General features: G+C 45.9%; 1 protein-coding gene across 2 annotated transcripts in view; it reads left to right on the top strand.

Moving 5' to 3' along the window:
- The window catches only part of LOC107225437 (protein Tob1), a 120,655-nt gene that overhangs the window by 52,393 nt on the left and 54,826 nt on the right, over window positions 1–13,436 (top strand). The window contains exon 1 of one of the 2 annotated variants that reach the window (XM_046741320.1): window positions 4,314–4,332. The exons of the other annotated variant lie outside the window; for it this stretch is intronic. The gene's annotated coding sequence lies outside the window, so the exon portion shown is untranslated. Of the gene's footprint in view, window positions 1–4,313; window positions 4,333–13,436 lie in introns of those variants that run through there. 2 annotated transcript variants of the gene reach the window in all.

The following is a 13,436-nucleotide window of genomic DNA, read 5'->3' as shown; positions in this document are numbered from 1 at the left end:
CCAAAAAGCTTGGACCTATAGCGGGGCCAAATCCCAATATGTTTCGGTATGTTTCGATAGCGAAAAATGAGTGAGAAGACTAGTCTGACTGATCACGCAGCTCTGGTCATCGGATTGATCTCTCTGTTGGACACAATACCAACTTTCCGATCTACGGTCGACGGATTACGTTAATTACATTCGATTATTGCAGTGCACGAAATTAAAATGTTGCACTCTATTGGGTATACGCTTTCGTTTCGATCGTTGGCTTGCCTTAAATTGATGCACGTTTACCGCCGCGGTGTTATAAATGTATAATACGGTTGTATTCGTCGCAACGTCGATTTCACTGGTGGTGAAAATGTTTCACAAGTATCGAACAAGCGCCTGAAGCTCTGTCGATTGAATCATAACGCAAATTTATGACCCAATTCATTCCGCGATGTTCAATATAATGATTAGGCCATTAAACGAACTCGAATCGTTAGAGGACATGCGGAAAGCGATTGATTAGATTCTCCTTCCTGGTTCGCGATTCACGGTTTAACGATACTTTGCACACATTGTCTAGACTCTAGACGAATCGACGTTGTTCGCGTTGATCGACAGCCTCTCACAATCAGTCCATGATTGAGGTGTCGAAACGGTAATCAACTTTCACGGTCCGTCGATTTATTGTATATGATCTCAAAACCTGGTTTAAAAAAAATTCACTGGGCTAATACCCGATATCCCGAATTTTTAAACATACTCCATCATACTTCTGTGACAGTCTCAAGAGCATATCAGGCCTTCCGTCAAAGTGAAAAACTTGTGTGATAGAGATCTAGATATCGCTGAGCAATCAAAGCGATACGAATCTCCTCTAATTTCAGAGACTTTCCTTAATCCTCCTAGACGCGAATTTCAATCGCGGCGCCAGCCGTGAGGGAAAAATCCGGTAACACGATACTGTGTAAAGGTTTTATTACAGCGAAACTGGCTCGATTACGTCGTAGACTGCAGTGTATGGGTGAACCACGCGAGAATGAACTTGAGGTAAAACTCGCTGGAGACAAGAGTTGGGGCGTTTAAAATATGAAAAGCGTATAAAACACGCGTAGAGAATAATCGAGCACGTGCGCAGAGCACGCGTAGCCTTCTGCCTGGTTGTGCCAGAGCCGTTGCGCAATTAACGAGAGTGTAAACATTGCGTCGGCACGCCCGATGGACGCGCTTTTCAATGCGGTGTAATTCCCCCCTGCATGGAGAATTCCCGATTTTGCAAATTCGATACGCGCGGTGTTAACTTTGCAATATCACACGGAGGAAGGATGAGAGCGGCGGAATTTTAACGGGGTTGCGCAAGCCGTTGCGGATTCCGGAAGCCAACGGCGGAAGCGAATTCCGCCTATTATGCGGAAGCCGCGAATCGCTGCGTGCGGAGTCCGCAAAACCAAAGTTCGCTTCGTTTAGGCGGCTGGATTTGCAGCGCGTATGTATGACATGGTTTAACCTGTTTATACCTTATTGTGCAACGTCCTCGTTACCGTTCCCGGAAAGGAAGGTTGCACCGCTTGCGCAATTTACCCGCTAACGCATCGCGACGCTGAATGACATTGGGCAGAAAAGAAGACTTCGCGACGTCGTCGAATATCGCATAGCATCGAAAACGGCAAGACGGTTGCACAACTTCTCGAACGACGTTCACCGCATACTGATGTAAAATGCACGAACCTAGAGAATCACTCGCGGTGGGTAATGACGTTCTTCATCTCAAATGAGAGGAAAAAAACTGCGTGAAAAACGATACAGGCGAATGGTGGTAGGAGGTGTTTACCGGAATCATGAAAATCGGGTAACATCAATCTTGAGGAAAAGCGTGATCCGTTTCTTATACCAAACTATACTTCCAATGCCTTTGAAACAATTCTGCCAATTGCTATTGGATTCAGATTTCCGAGTATTCGAAACCATGATGATCGATTACTTTGACATCCATTGGCACAGCTCTTGGTTTCGTCGTTAAGTGTGGTTGGAGTTGGTCAACTTGTTTAACAATCGACGCGACAACGACAAACTGTAGAAGTGAAAAGAGACTGTGGGCGAGTAGCTTTTATCCCGGGTAAGGCATTGCCCCGTGTTGGTTGTTCACGAATGTCATAATTATGAGGAGGTTGAGCGTGGAGTGTGAAGAAACGGTACCTACCTCGAACCCGTACAATTCTCCGTTGCTCTTTGAAGCGGGTCTTGGTTTCGAGCGAACTTTCCTTTATTGTACGCTAAACTTGTCGGAGGAGAAATTTTCACTCAGGAGAATAATCAATTTAACGGATTGGCAATCGGGATAAATGACGCCTGATGTAAAACAACGATGATCAGTGCGATTCAAGCGACCCGACGGTTAAATGACCTGCCGGAACAGTCGGTACCGATCATCGGAAACCGGCTGCACTTTAATTCTACATCCGTTATTTCGGAGCCGAGTGCCGACCGTTCAGACCGGTGAAGTAAACGGGGAGCAAGTGGATACCGGTCTCGCTTTATTATTCTGGTCTATATAAAACATTAATGCTCACGGTACTTCTCAACGACTTGGAACGAGAAACTCGAGGGTCCGGCTTTGCATAATGCACGCATTTACGATTATCGTTACGAACTCGATCGACGGTTCGAGTTCCAGACCATAAGCTGGCTCGCTTCAAATTGGCCGAGGAAAATCGAGGAAAATCAAATTGCACCTGCAAATTGCGAGCATGTTCCGACGCACGAAGACGTTCCGAGCAATTGCTGAAACGACGATGGAACTCGGCGAGTCACGCATCTGCCCGACGGACCAAATCTGATACTCGCGGTCTAGCCTAGCCTTGTAGCGACTAGTGTTCGGACCGCTGAACAAATCGTCTCCGCATTTACCTCTAAGTGGGTTTAACGAAACTAAATTGTGTCCGTGGAACGGAGAAGAGAGACATTGAAACTTTTGCCAGTGTCACTGACCCCTGACCTTCTTCCAATCACGGTACACTCCGTACGTCAGGCGTCACGAGTATGCTGCGATCGCAAGCTAACGTCTCGTCCGACGCTATTCATAGACGAACGTCGTATTTCGGGGGCTGCCGTTTCTTTCCGAAAACCGTCCTCTTCCCACAACGGTATGTAATGGTAGACGTGTCGAGAGCGTCGATTTCTCAAGGTCACAGCAATACGCCACGGAGAGACGATCTGCTCGGGATTGTGACCGAGTACAAGCGTTCCAAACTATGAGAGGATGATCGAGCTTGTTAGCTAACACCGAGTGTCCGCTACTCCGATGAACCGTTTCGCGAAAGTAGCCAACAAACCGAGCCCGCGAATTCGGCTGGTATAATAATGGCAACAACATTTGACGTAGCCAAGAATTCTCGAGCGCCTGCCATGCAGCAGGCTAAGGTAATAATAATATCCCGTTTGGCAGAGCAGCATCATCACCATCAGCTGTGGCAGCGGCAGTCGAGTGTTGTTTCCGTTACATAACTCAAATCCATACGCCTACTACATGCCAGAACAGCGGTACCTTCCACCACTCGAGTGGGTATTCAATTAACCACGGAGTACGAGAATTACGGTCACCCGACCATGATGCGGACCACTGTATAGAAGCCACCAGAAGGTAAACAAGAAAGCAACCCTCGTCGAAATGCTGCCTGTTGTTCCTTGACCGCCTCGCAGAATGAAGCGATCTCACGATGGCAGGAAGACGGCGTAACAAAAGCGGTTGTAAATCGATACGCAGTTTGTGTTACATCAGGGTGGTCCCTACCGGAGGTGTTGACGAATTTTTACCGCTAGGTAAAAATCTGAAAAAATCAGGCAATCGTCTTTTGATTATTGGAAATTGATTCGGGGAGTGGAACGTCAAAAATTCGTCAACACCCTTGACAAGGACCACCTTAGTATTACATGCACTACACGATCGACGTTCGTTGTGACAGTGCAGTGGCGGCCCTGAAGGAGGGAAAGAGCGTATGGAAATTCTGAAAGTGTCAGTGATTGAGTGCGGGAGTCGGGAGTGGAAGAGAAAAAGGGGAAATTCTGGGGGGTGGTGGCCACCCTCGCAGACGTCAGGGGCGGCGGTGGCGGGCGCTGATCGATAGCGTAACCCATTAACCCAGTGGCTTGGTGCGCAGACGCGTCTCTGAGGCGTCACAGGTTCCGTGGCGTCATTGGCGACTATCTCGGAATTTGGTGGGGAACGGGGACCCCCCTTCGCCCCCGGGATTCGGGGGAGGAAATAAGACCGAATGGACCGCGGGGGTTGACTGTTTCAACTCACATCCTGCACCAGACGCGCTCACCATTCCGCTCCGGTATATGGGCCAAAATTCACGACATGTACGTTAGCTTGGTATTCATAAAACGGATAAGCGCCTGGTCGGCCGCATTGACGGTGTTGTTTTTATCGCCGCTTCTCGCACCGCGTTGTTTTAACCCTGTAGCCTTATCTTGTGCACTTGAAAAAATCTCCCATTTTGATTCGACAGTTTAGGCTCTGCAGAAACACAATTCTTTCGTCGATTCGAAAGTATCAGGATAGTTTTGGATCGACATCAGACGGTTTTACGTCGACGTCGAGTAGTTTCAGACTGATCATATTAATGAGTAGTTGTGAGATTGACACTAAATTATACGTAGAAGCAGTAGAGGTCTAAACTCAAAATTTTGTTTCACAATTTGGCGTGTTCGTTACATGCAATTTATTGTTTCTTTTCTTCTCTACGGCTTATTCTCATTTTACCTCGGCCGAAGATTGAGGGTTTTTTGGACGAGTCTCACTGCGCGATATGTCATCGGTACGTGAGCCCGTTTATTTTACTCAGCCTGATAATTAGCGCCTTATCTTTAACAATAAGTCGGAGAGGTAAGGCGAGAGAGAGTGAGAGAAAAAAAGCTAATAAATGGGTGGGTCTAAATTGCTCCTACGTCCTTCTACGTCGTTTTGTCTCATAGACACGCGGCGACCTTGACGAATGTCTCTGCGTGTGTATAAAGATTGTGCGGATAGTATTTAGGCACATTATAAATACAAACGCGAGAATTTTTTTCCAACGATCGCTCCACGTCCACGCACCCTTAAATTTTATTTTCAAAACTTGTTTATCCACCGTTTATTACGTCCCTCTGTCACCCTTCAAGCCGAGTGATTAATCACCCTCGTAACAGTCGAGCTTCGTACTTGCAAACCTGTGAATTTTTCACTCCCGGTAGCCTGAAGACAGCCGTTGGTGGATGTAATCGCGAACGGTGCTTATAACGGGTGATGCAGGCACGAGGAGGAGAAGAAAACCAGAGGTGCGGAAATTGCGAGTGAATTACTGAACCGAATTAGTGCAGTGAATGCTGGGACCGCACCGCGTGCAAATTAGCTAATTATCATCCTGCACCGCGGTGGAGACTCGGAGGCGGACGCCACTTCTCTAACTTCGTATTTTCGTTCCACCCGCACTTACTTTGACAGCTTTCCCTTGAGAGTTGAACAAACAAGCCTTGAAGTGCCTAAACTCAACGGCGTGTTACAGCGGCTGGATGACTGCGTGTACGGGCTTATTATTCACAGGCGGATATACCACAGAGACGCTTGATATCAAGATGCTAATGCAAACTTGTGGAAGTCAAGAATTCAACAATCAAATTAGGTAATTGTCCCGTCCAACCGGAAGCCACTCGCGGTAATTAGATCCTTGAAAATCCTTACCGATCACCGTAACCAGCTTATAGTTGGGAGATTGCCTTCGGATTGTCCCGACGCGGAGGCGTGATTTTTAATTGAAGACAAACAGCCGGCTATCCGATAATTGAAATAAGCAAGGAACCTGGTTATCCCTTCCTCGCTCTCTTCGCCTCCTTTCTTCTCGCAAATCACGTTGCACACTGCCGGAAATTCACTCCCCGAAGATATTCAACGCGACGATCTTACACCACGGGTTTTTAGATTCCTCCGTCAATGATTTCGAACGTACAAGTTGGGGGGTACAGCTTGGACGGTCTAAAATCATATCAATCTTTGGGAGTTTTTTTTTTTTTTTTTTTATGAAAATGAAAACAGTTTGAGTAATTTGAGTTTGAGGGATTTATTGTTTACATTTTCAACAAAGCTTTTTAATATATTGAGCCGATAGTTATCGACGTGAATCCTGTAACGTCGTTTCGTAATATCGGCCCCCGACTTCCCGTCCAGTTAGCGTTTCGGGAAACGGCAGAGAAAATCGTCTCTAATTCCGCGGAATCTGGAGGGTGCCTCTCTGTACGATTTCCGTTCTATTGTTCCAGGGAATTAGACTGAAATAATGCCCTTGATTGAATTTATAATTAAATCGAGAGCAGACTCGCCCTGCTTTGATCCACCGCCTCTATTTAAATAAGAAGAGCTCGCCTCGTTTTCACTTCCAATGCGGCATTCGGCGAGGAAAAATGTATTTCAGAACGCGTTCGTTCCTCAAGTTACTCACGTCGATTACTGTGCTTTGGTACTCGTCAATATTCTCCACCGCCACCGAATTAGCAAACACTTTAATTCCACTCAGTTGCTTCTATATTACGTCGTACTTTTCATCCGCCGCGTAAAAGAGCCAATTTTCATGGGCGAATTCTGAGACCCAGAGAGCTTGCGTGAGGGAGATTAAAGGCGACGTGGCATCGCCGCGGTGAATTCGTCTTGCGGGATCGCTCGAGATCAGCGAGCTTGTTTGTCGAAAAGAGATGGCAAAAAACAGGGTACAAGGAACACCGTAGTTAGGAATGTTATTTCCCGGAGTGACAGCTAATGCCTGTGTAGTATATTTTTCAAGAAAAAATATGCTCTTAGTGCAAACTCGGTATTCGTAATCTCTATACATATGATAACAACAATGCGCGAGTATACTGGATGATAATCGGGGAAGAAAGGAAAAAATTTCCAGACACGATCAATTCTCTCTACCCTCGAACGGCGGCAAGCGTAATGGATGTTTGTGCCTGATTGCAGAGAAGCGCGTGAAGGATGGAAGGTAATTCATTCATTCATCGACACCGTGTTTGCGCAGACTGCAGGGTGATCGAAACGCTGATCTATTGACCCATTTCGACGTCCGATCGACTCTGGGTTTTTAGGCGCTTATCGAAAAAAACCGAAATGTTACCCCGATGCTTTGAAATCTCAGGCGTGACTCTGAGGGACGTCGACGAGACTTGAAGCGGCGGTAATCGATACAAGGTATTTGCAAATTGAGGTCGAAACTGATTTCCGCGCGGTTCCGAAATCATCGATGCTAATTATTCTCGAAAATAACGGAGCGAAACGGAAAACTGGCTGAAGAAAGTAGTTTAAGAAAAGAGGAAAGATATATTGTACGCGATATTTTTTCCAAGAGAAATCTTCTCCTCCAACCTTGTACAGTTTTATTGCGTTTCGATTCGTTTCCCCGGACTTTAAGCCCACGTAAAATCTCTACCGTTGCCCATTGCGAGTAGCAGCCTGGAGAACGGGAAAAGGGAACTGTGCCATGGAGGGCGAGATGTAGCAGCGGCGTAAATCCCAGAACCTTTGACCTTTCCCTTGGCAGGGGGGAGGCGGAGATCGGGGAGAAACTGCGCTGAAACAAACTGGCTGATTTCACCCTAGATTCTCGACTCGTTGGTCGCGCGTCTTGGAAACTGGTTCGAACTGTACGTGTGTCTACGTACGACGCAAGCTCGCTGAGCATCAAATAAGCAGAGCATATTATGAGTTCGGTTTTTCCTCTCTCCGGGGAGTTAAGAGAAGAACAGAAATAACGATCCTCGTGAATCTAGCGTAAACGAATAAATTTTTGCCAAATTTTCTAACGATCGTTCGAGCGAAATTCATTTTTTATTTTTTTTTTTTTTAGGATTTAATATTTATGGACAAAGTTCGTCCTTCAAAAAGAGGACTAGAGTCGCGAAGAATAAGATTCGAAGACCAACTTCGGCCTCTTGCGCGAGTGGGAAATTTTTTTATCGGGAGAATATCGAAGTGAAGCAGATCGAGGGGTCTTAAAATGTGAGAGCCATTTCTGATCACTTTTTGTTAGTTGCACTGCCGCGAGGAAAGGAGGTATACGATCCAGAAAATAAGAACATGCGAGTGAAAATCCTTTACTCTTCGACTATTCGTGTGACCCCGAACGCTCCTCTCTCCGTGCAAAATCGCCTGGTTAGGTAATTACCGCAAATTTATGCCAATACACGAATAGGCGTCAGACCGCACAAACATGCTGCCACGGTTAAAACACCTACTTATCTCGCTGCACGAGAAATATTTGCACTCTACTCGCGATCAATTTTGTGACCATTTACATACCTGCAATGTAAAGATAACGCATACCCATTGTGACAGAAGGACGTCGAGATAGGAACTGATTACGATGGAACGTCGAAGCTTTAAAGCTTGCAAAATGGACTGGAGTTTGACTGGATCTTTACCAAAGCAACAGACAAACCGCCGATATTCCATCCGGGAATAACTTCAATGTCCGAACACTCGTTCATCGTCAAAGACTCGAAGCAACTATCTCGACATGTCGAAAGAGTCATCGAGGATCATCAAGGACTGTGATAATCGTCCTTGTCGTTAGTCTTTAGTCCCTGATATTCGGACGACCAGGCTCGAAGGGTTGGTCGTAATTAGTTCGTGCAAATGGAAAGGTAGACGAGTGTCCTCAAGTGCCGAGACCAACGGAAGATCAACAGAGAGTGCAACAAGGGGATGATGGTGCTCTAGTCCCAAAGGAGACAAAGCACTGGGTTCTACCGTAACGGAAACCCAGGAAGCAGCTTAACTTTCGTGCTTCTTCCGTCTCTCCTCGTCTCCCCGCGGGGCGTAAACCTCCTTTACATCCGAAGAAGATACTGACCCGAGTTTCGTTCCACTGCTTATAATGCACTCACGAGTCAGCTGAATTATTCACTCTCTCTCTGTGCAGTTAGGCTTGCAGCTTTTATTTTTTCTCTGCAGCATCGATTCCACTATCTATTCATCTTCCTCTACCCGCGGAACTTCTGGATTACATGTCAAATACTCATATTCTAGATTTCCAAAGTTCTTCGGTTATCGGATGATCGTTGACTCGACTTCGCGGCCATGACGCAATTGTTTCCAAATGAGAAATCGTGCCGTTCCAGTATAAAGTGTATGATATTTTTCTGATGAGGTGAAGCGTTCCGATGTGTCAAAGCCTCACGCTCCGGTATTTGGGTTAATATATACATATACGCGCGGTATTTGCCTTCGGCGACAAAAATATGATGATACATATGTCATCACCCACATGCGATACATTCAGTCTGGTACTATTGTAATTTCAGTAATCGTTACAGTACTCAACAGCCGAGAATCTTCTGCTGCTTTGTATCCGCGGCGCGGTCTTGGCGCGAGGAAACATAATGACACTTGTCGAAACCCGTTTTTTCCTCATCCTCTGTGTTGTTATTTTCTATTTTCTTTTTTTTTTCAAATTTGTTTATTTTTTCTTTTTGTTGTTGTTGCCTCTTTTCTCCCTCCATTTTTCTCCTCCGTAACGGAGTGCATGTTTGCCACGAGGACTATTCATATGGAGAACCGAGTCCGTCTTGTCCTTTGTGACCTAGGTAGAGGTCGCGGCATTAGCTTACACACTTGGTACTCATTATACGCCGGTCTTCATTATTCCATACCCAGTCTGACAGAATAATTACCCATTTAACAGATAATCACTCGCTTCACAATACCGGATACTAATTTCACCGTTGGTTATGACACGCCTGTATACGTATACAACCATGGGGATTCTACACGCAGACGACAGTGTTTTAAAATTATTTACGTCTCGTGCCGAATTGTTATTATTATTATTTATTCGGTAGCGGAAAAAAATAAATCTTCAAGAAATTTGAATTCTACGTCTCTTTCTTGGGACCACATTTCGAACGCTTTTATGAAATTGATATTCCTGCATCCTCCCTGTAGGCTCATATACGACGAACGAGAACCAATTCGTAGGGATTTATTTTCGGATTTGGATTCAAATCAGCGGATACTCCGATCCGTATTTGAAAAAATTTCGAGTCTAAATCATCAGCTTTGCAAAGAAGAAAAAAAACTCATCAATTCCAATTTCTGTCGGTGCAGATCGTGTTGTCGCAGCTGTGTCGATCAGGTGTCTCGATGTGTATACATAACAATGTATCGCATGACGAATGGCACCATGGATCGAAGAATCAGTCCACCGGATAGGACTTTGTTAATCATTGAATCGTCCGTCTGTTCGCCTGTCTGTTCGACGACGCTGATCCCCAGACGGTCAGGTGATCTCTTAATAATCCAAAAATACGTCAATTACAGAAAACCACCTGCTATTGGCTCCGGATCCTGATGTCACCTCGATTACCCTCTTCATCTTTCTCCCAGACCCGAAACGGCGTGAGGAATTGCAAAATGTGGGCGCTGATCCGATTTCCAGACGGTCAACCCGGCGATACTGACCCAACGGAAAGCTTCAGCCACTCGGAGTTTTGCGCCGAGTTTGATCAGCGATTCGGGAAAGGAACTCGATGACATATCGAATCGCTCGTTCAGCGATGCGACCCGCGATTAGAGCCAGTTCAAAGTCCCCGTAACGCGTTAAAACACACAAGCAGAGCGCTTTTATCAGTCGGTTTTAACCCTGACCCCTGTCCGTATCGCGCTGACCTCGTGACCATGCAACCTCCTCGTACAAACGGCGTGCCATTCATGCCCGTCACTTCGCGTGAGCGTTCCGACACTCCGCGGAGATTAGAAAATTCGAGAGATGACTTATCAGTGCGTACAACGATGCCGATGAATCGCTATACCCGGATCTCTCCGCAGCGCGATATCTGTCGTAAAAGTCTCCATTCCATATACCGTTCACATGAGCACATCGTGCATCCTGCTTTTTAAGTCTCTCGTTCACGAGACAATTTGGACCAATTCGACGATTGATTTATCCGTACTTTTGCGGCACGTCTGACGGCCACGCCAAGTAGACCCATTACGGATGCTTCTCATTGTTTTGAAATTTCCGTTTTCGAAAGAATGCGAATATTCATAAAAATCAACGAATGCATTTCACATGACAAAAAGAAAAAAAAAACAAAAAAAAAAAAACATCCTTTGACAATTTGTTGAACAATTTGTCCATAACTTCTGAACATTATTATTATTCAGATTTAATTTTCTCGTCGTTTTTATCGTGCTTGATTTTTTTCAGATACTTATCTTATCACAAAAAATATTTAACATCGTCGACGCGACTCACTTTTGGTCGACGACGTATAGCCAATACCTACACCCATTAATTTTACCGTCCAATTACATCGCGCGATAAATATATTGCTCACAGTTTGCTTTCAAGTTGTAAACACGACACGCGACTGTCATTGCTCCCGGAATCAGCGGGCTGCGTGTATTTCCTTCATCTGTGACCAGCCACTCGTCGGATGGCTGTGCACACAACCCGGTCTCAACCTTCGGTATTATTCCCTTCTCTTATCTTGTCGTCAGGTATCAGTCACGATGCCAAGCGGCCGCGTTAGAAACGGCGAGGAAATTTCTCCGGCTCGTTTGTTATCGGGGTAAATCGAGCGACGATGAGCTTTTTCCAGTCTTGGAACGATTATACGATATTATCGATCAATCCTCAACGGCCATGCCGAGGCGAGCTTTGCTTAATACCCGCGTCGGAGGAGGAGAGCTTGCAAAGCTGACAGATGGTGCGGGCGTGCCGTCTGCGGGAACAGAGGACCAATACCGACGCGACCGGAGCCGGCTCACCGGACACCAGACACGGGACACCGTTTTCTACTTTAGCAGAAAAGTACAAAAGCTGACGCCGGTTCCGCGCGATACATCGCAAGCTTGCCAAAGGGTCGCAGCTTCTTTTCCGCGCGGTTAAAATTCGCACAGATCGTACGACGCTTCGGAATTATGGGCTAAACGAGCTTCTTGGGACGGTTGACCTTTGCACCTCGGCTCGTTGAGGGTTGATCGGAAATTCAACGAGGCCGAGCTTCGCCGGTATTCAAAAGCCGTAATCTTGAAATCCGCTGAATGGAGCTTCGTAACGATCCCAACTTACACAGGATATTACCGACACACGTACTGCACCCTAACCAAATTGGCTCCCTACCAGAAATTATTACGGGTCACCGAGTCTTCCCCCTCCCGCCCCCCCCTCCTCCCTCACCCCCTCACCGACGGGGTCTAATGATCGAGGCAAGTTTGCGGGAGACATTGAAAATATTGTTTAAAAATTTCACCGGCAAATAAGTGTGAAACTGGGTTAACTTCATGTTCCACTACTGTGATTTACTTGAATACGAACTTCATGTGTGCCAGAAACAAGCTTGCCCGTCATCTCAACGACTTCATTCGGGTTTAAGAAAAATCTGAGAAAAACCCGTTCAAAGTTTCAAAAGCACTTTCAAACGGTTTGCAAATGTGCGCATAACTTGGAGAATATCTGTCGGATCGACGCGAAACTTACTATGTATTTATACTTGAGTATACGTAAAATATAAAAATGGATTTTTGAAAAATCTCGACTAACTCTCACCCCTTGGATCGTTGAGGAAACGTTCTTCGAACCTCGTGCCGAGCTTGCAGCCTGCGCGAAAATGCATTTGCGAAACGGTCACATTTTCTCACCGCAAGCCACATCTGCGGAAATTGTTAAAGCGTTACCTGCCTCTTCGGGTTTTAAAAAGTTAACAGGCGCGCTGCGCAGCCACACCCATTTCGTTAATGGACCTCTTAACGATCATAATAATTGCAAATGCAAACAGCTATGCTGCTGCAGAGAGTCCGCTGAATTATGGCTGCAACATGAGCGGAGTGGCTACGCTTCCGGTGCTCGTTCCGCAGGTGTTAACGGTCGAACAATTGCGAGAAAATAATTTATAGAAAGTTGTCGAAAGTTTTCTTAACGCCGTCCAGCATCATCGTCGTACTTGTGCCACAGCGGCATTGTCGCGCGGCGTTAAAGCTCGATAAAAATAGACACCGGTCAGGTGACGGTAAATTAAAAATCGCTCGACGTTACCCTCGCGTCATTGGTTATAGGTATTATTGCCTTTGCGCGTACGAAAAGCCTGGCGTTCGTCAGTCGGTCTTGCGATATGTTATCACCGGGCGCAAATGGTTCGTTGCGGTTTTTATTGGTCGGCGATAACGAACTAATAAACCGTTTCACGTGTCGCCGTATTTTGCCTCGATGCTCGTACCTCTGTGACAATAGGAGAAAATTACGTAAAGGATGACGTGGGATTTTCCTTTCCGTTTTTCCTCGTTATCTCTCTCTCTCTCCCTCTCTCTTACGCATCCCGCAGATCGATTAGTCGCATCACCAATCGTCACTGAACATTCTAAACAAGAAAAATGCTGAAACTTTGTTTCGTTATCGTTAAAAAAAATTCAGGTTGTTATTGCTATCGATATTTACGGT

This window comes from Neodiprion lecontei, chromosome 5 (genome assembly GCF_021901455.1).
Source record: "Neodiprion lecontei isolate iyNeoLeco1 chromosome 5, iyNeoLeco1.1, whole genome shotgun sequence".
Taxonomy (NCBI): Eukaryota; Metazoa; Arthropoda; class Insecta; order Hymenoptera; family Diprionidae; genus Neodiprion; species Neodiprion lecontei.
The sequence above is the reverse complement of the archived record's forward strand: the minus strand, read 5'-3'. Positions and strand labels throughout refer to the sequence as shown.